The following is a 6,000-nucleotide window of genomic DNA, read 5'->3' as shown; positions in this document are numbered from 1 at the left end:
ATTTCAGTGATGTTTTATGTGTCTCAAGTTGAGTTCCTTAGACACTACTCAGTGTCATGCTATTACATCAAATGTCCAGCAGAGGGCCACCAAAACTAACAATTAACAACACACATCCCCTTCTAGGCTTCAGTGGTTTGATGAAATTTAATATGGGTTTTTTTTGACAAACAGTGAAATTGACATTTCTTCCCATTGTTCTGATACATCTCAAGACAAATCTCAAGACAAAAAGATGCAATTCTGCCAAGAAATCACATCTCCCTCCTTCACCCTCTGAGCTTTCTGCATAAAACGAATGCAACCATGTACAACTGAATTGCAAATTTCATATTAGACCCAGAAAATTGGAATGAAAAACCTAATATTAGGTATGGATGTGTATATACTTGTGTATTTCTGCAATTAATGCAACACTGCAGCTCAGTTCTCCCCATTTACTGAAACCAGTGAACCAAAATGGCCACCAATTACACAATGACCAAAACAGTCTGCGTGTGGTTCCTACAAAATATAGGCTACAATGGAGAACAGGAGAGACAGACAAAGAGAGAGAGAGAGAGAATAGGGGCAGAGTGACAAGCACCGTGAGCGAAATAAAACCGAAATCAGAGAGCAATAGACCGAGGGACCATGTGGCAGAGGGCTCGCGCCCCGAGGCCCTTCCGATCTCTCTCAAAGCCACTTCATCAGCAAAACAAGCTGTCCTCTTTCACCAGAATTTACATCAGCCGTCCTGGAAGGTCAGGACAGTTCACCGTTTGCTGTGTTACCTGGAAGTGGCTCATAGATCAGCAGTCAATAAAGGAAGGCGAAGAGTGCAAAACACAAAAGCAGAGGTGGCTCCAGGCCTGATTACAATAGCGCCGGTCGCATTGTTGAAAACACAAAAGCAATGTTAAGTTTTAATTAAAAGTTGTCCCCGGCGAACAATAAACAGGATATTGCCCCGGTAGTCATCTTTTGTAGCAGTTCGTGGAAGGGGTGTGGGGTCTCGCATGAGGTTGACTGGAGCGGTGTCAAATGAACATCCTTCTGTGGAATGAGAGCAGACAGGTGTACGGAAAATTACAAGGGCAACGTTATCAGTAGCGTTCATACCGCACTTATGACTCATGCAGCACAGGTAAAAGAGGCATGATGCTAAGGGGAAGGGCACTGTATGACAAATGGGATTGGATTGCTAATACAATTTTGGCTCAATAATAGATCAATGGGGTTCAGGCAGCATGAGTAATGCATGTGTGAGATGAGTTTATTTGACTTAGACTCAAGGACAGAAGGCTCCCATGCACACTGGCTTTACTTTACTTGATGTAACACAAAACAAAGATGTAATGGTCAAATCTACTGGTATGTCGACATTGGTCAGGGGTCGGCATTGATCGAATCTTTATCGCACAAAGGTTAACGTCATGGAGGGTTATCAGAGAATACACGTCTTGAATGTAAGTCAATTCCTTTTCTCAGTGTGTATGCGGGAAAATAATTTGAGCCCTGCTGCTTTAATTCAGCATCTCCACTAATTCCTCCTGCAAATAGATTTTGATTTGCTGTCATGGCAGCGGATCCTGGAACGAGAACTGACATCATGCAAAAGATACCCCGGAACCTCAGAAAATACACTCTAACCCTCAGCGATCTAAAAACAGCAAAATCTGTTTAGAAGGAATATATATTGAAATCATGCCAAAAGATATGTATTTGTTGAAGGTTTTTGTAAACTTTATGGCATTTTCCCTTCTTTTTTATTCAAATGTTTGTATTAAATACCTTGATATCTGCCTGATTTGTCTTATTGTTGTTTGTGATATGTTGTATATGAGTTTCCTATGAACTGAGAGCTAGAAATATGTTGAACTGCATTCCCCATCTTCCCTTGCATGACACAGCACAGGTGAGCCCAATTAGGTCCCATTATAAGGTGCTGCGTTCCCATGTGGCAACCTTTTGCCTTGATGAATGTGTGTGGGATTTAGGGTTTGGGTTGAATTTGTTCCATTTGCACCTTTAGCATTTGTTCTTGAGTGTAGTGATTTTATGTGAAGCTATTAGGGGTCTGCTTCATTGAATTCTCCCAGATAAAAAAAAATGTGCTGTGAAGAATGAGCCTTGCAGCACTTTTTCTTTTTTGTTTGTTTTAACGCCCTGTTACACTGCACCTTGTGCTGCCAATAGGAAATAATGCGAGACTTGTGTTTTTCTGTCCTTTCCTGTCAGATCTTTGTACTCGGCCAGGTAGCCACTAGCACCTGTTTCTTACACTCTGTCATCTGCATGAAGTGTGTTGCCTTGAGGGGAATGGGATCAAATCTGACACCTGCCGTGTTTTCTGTCCTGCTGGGCCTTTTGCATCTGGCTGCCATGCATTCACCTTTGCCCTCTTGTCACAAGAACACTGTAAAAGTGGAATTGAAAACAAAGCACCGCCCGTTGAACACAACAAAACCCTGCCAGAATGAATGATTGAAACTGCCTGAAACTTAGTTGCCGAGCATGCCTGTAATATGCAGCATTTTTTTTTTTTAAGTAGGAATTTCAGCCATGGCTTTGGACTTGTTTTTTGTGCATGAAATTCTATTGCTTCCAAGCCAGCAGTGACATTAAGCATAAGAGGATTCAATACAGGAGGAATGTGATAAAAGTACCTATGAACAAAGAGGGTGAAAGTAAAGCCAGTTGCTCATTCCTGTTGTGCTCAAAGCAGTTAAGGTTCAATAGCCTGCAGTGCTGCTCTATTATCTCTGTTTTTCTTTTTCTCCTTTTGGTGGTTATCCAAACAAACAACCACAATGTGCAGTAAAGTACCACATTACAAACCATAAATCATTGCTAACCACAGCGAGAGCAACAAGGTAGAAAACAAACCAGTCAATGAAAGTAAGAAAAGTATGTTGTGGCTCAAAACCAGTCAAAACTAGAACATAAACTTCCACACCCCATCATGCTTTATATGAAACTCTAATAATAGATATGAAATGCATTTAATGACATAAACGTGTTTGAAACCTCAATATTTTTAAATGGTGGATACTGGATAAGTGTTTTTGAGCTTTGGATATAAACATTATGTTCCTCCTTTATTGCACAACACCACAAGGACAGGTTAGACTTGCCAGAGCGTAGCGATCAAATATCCTACAAGCCTGGACCTGAGTCAGCGAGGGAAATTAACATGCTCCCCTCATTGCAGCCTCATACATGTTTGTCAAAAAGGCAGGGTTTGAAACTCAGAGGAAGTATTCTTTGTTGTGATAATGCTAAGTCACTGTGTTAACAAAAAGGCAAAAGCAGCTGACCCCCCCAGTGCTAGATGATGTGATGAAAGTGGCTGTCATTACAAGATTTAAGCTCTAGCGTGTGTAAATATCAACCAAGTTGCACGTGTTTACTTTCCAGGCTGTCATTTTCAGGGACAGCTATTACAGTACATACTGAATGTAAATGTCATCCAAGTTGTTTACTGCAAAAGAAGTCCACCACTTGAGCCTTGAATCTGATCCTTGATCTTTTCTCTTTTACCCCTGTGTCTCTGTCTGAACTGTCCTTATCCAACAAGTCCAACCACATCTGTAACTACAGTATACTGCAAAAGTTCAAGACTTGTTACGAGTAGGAAACCATGAAAGGATGGCTTTTTTAAGAACAAGATTTTAAAGGACAGGTGATAAGACAGACACCAAAGTTATCCATGTTTTGGCGCTCCATGGTCTAGTGCTTCATGCTAACAATAGCTGCGAGATAACGAACAACTAAGATTATCTAAAGTATCAAGAATGACCTTTATTTAAGTGAATAAACCATCCAGTCTGTGAGAAAGAAGGTTCATAACTACTACAGTTAGGCTATGATATGACACTAAAAAAATTATTTAAACTTAGAAAATTTAAAACCTTCTTCTTTTACACAGACTCTGATTAGGGTAAAGGGTACTTTAACCCTAACCTTACAGCATTTGAGCTAATTAAAAGAGCACTTGGCCTGACCACGAGAGCCCTTGGGGACGTCTGGGGCAATTAAGCTAACCAAAGGAGCAATTGGCTGACTAAAAGGGCACTCGGGCCAACCTGAGGAGCACTTGGGAAGCAACTGGTCTTATCAGTGGGGCACTCTGGGGCATTCAATTGACTTAAGGGAAAAATGAAACATGGACATTAGGGAATAGACATACCCGGTTTACATAAAGCATCCGACTCCATCTGATCTCTTAGAAATGTGTGTTCCAATACTTGACTTTAGAAACGTGAAAAAGTGTATCTTTTATTGATTGTGATTTGTTTGTCTGTGAAAATGTGTTTCAGTAATCACAAAGGTTATGAAAGGATGGCGATTGCCTGAGTAAAATTTGAATATACTAGTATATATTAACCTCTTCAAGGGCCTTTATAGTTGTGTGTAAGTAACAGCGTAGCTTTAGAGCCTACACCATGATGCTAATGTACGCCTCCGCAAAAATGCAACTTACACATCGGGACTGTAGACTGCATAGGAACTTTGATCTGATTAGCTTTGGCTGCTTGTGTTTTCTTTAGGTTTCTGATGCCAGTGGAGATTGAGAGTGAAGACAACATTAAGCGTGCTGAAGCTCAGTTATCTACTCATTCTCAGTGACACGCATCAAAGCCGCAAAACCGTCTCCACTGGAAACCCTCTGCTCTCTTTGATCGCCGTTGCTTCAGTCACAATTAATGAAAGAATATAAACACAGGAATCACACAGCAATGGCTGTCATTCAGTAATAAGGCGAGGCGAACCTCCTCATTGTCGCTCGATATCACAAAGCAAATTTGAAAGAATGAAAACACGATTACTGTGGGAGTTTTAATTAAAGCATGATACAATACATCCATCTGATTTTGCGGTGGTGCTATCAACGACTGTTACCTGATACTGAGCCTACACAGTAGATGGTAGGGCAGCTTCAAGTAGAAATCCATTTTTAAACCCCACTGACCCACTATGTAACTTTATAACATCCTAAAGTTTCGAGAGGTACCAAATATAGGTTGAATTTTATGTAAATGTCTATGTGTTTGAATGCTGCAGCCTTAAAAAACATGGAGTGTTGGGTTTGAATATTTCAGAGTGTAAACATCACATAGATTCCATGAAGAATTGATGAGATGATACAGAAAATGCAGTATATTATACTGCCAGGCAGTGTGAAATCAGATGGTTTTACCAACCTTAAATCTGTAGGATGTAAAGGGAAGACTGTATCTTAAGGGGTTACTCAATTCTAAAGAGTGCAAATATGACTCATCATTCCCATTTAATATACTTTTTAAACCTTTAAGATAGATATTTTGAGCTCCAACAACACATAGTGTTTGTTGACCCTAATCCAACACAGTGCCAGACTGTGGCTTTTGTTACATGACCAGTTTTTCACGATTGAAAGCTTGAGGTGAACAGCATAAATCACTCGATGAGATTCTAAAGTTTGGCTCGGAAGTCCTTCTTCTGATGGGTCTACTTTTTGACAGGAGAAATAGCGAGGAGCGAGACTAAATTTACCCAGTCTGAGTCCTGGCAAGATTTTTTTTTTATTTTTCCTAGAATCCCTGATGCAGAGCATGTGAGACATCTCCGACTGCGACACACGAATTGTGCAGCCTAGGACTGTGGGTGGGCTAGCTCCTTGGGCCAGGACAAAAACACACTTGTGCACACACAAACACACACACACACACACAGATGCAGGAGGATCTTCCATTATTTGGGAGGAGATTCTCGTCAGAGATAAGCAAAAGTTCCCTTGTCTTTTGAATCTCATCATGCGGTGCTCCTTTGGCTTCCTGGGTACCGTGCTACTTCCATGAAGATGACTGATGGTGACATCATAAGTACTAAAAGTAGGAGCAGGGAGAACGTGGCTCTGAATGGGTTGCAAAATCTGAAGAGGAATACAAATGCCTCCAGGTCCAAACAAAGGCAGAAACACATCTATGGTATGATTTTTGTTTCCTAAAATTCAGAAGAAAACATGACCTTGACAGA

The sequence above is a fragment of the Thunnus thynnus genome, chromosome 24, assembly GCF_963924715.1.
Source record: "Thunnus thynnus chromosome 24, fThuThy2.1, whole genome shotgun sequence".
Taxonomy (NCBI): Eukaryota; Metazoa; Chordata; class Actinopteri; order Scombriformes; family Scombridae; genus Thunnus; species Thunnus thynnus.
The sequence above is the reverse complement of the archived record's forward strand: the minus strand, read 5'-3'. Positions refer to the sequence as shown.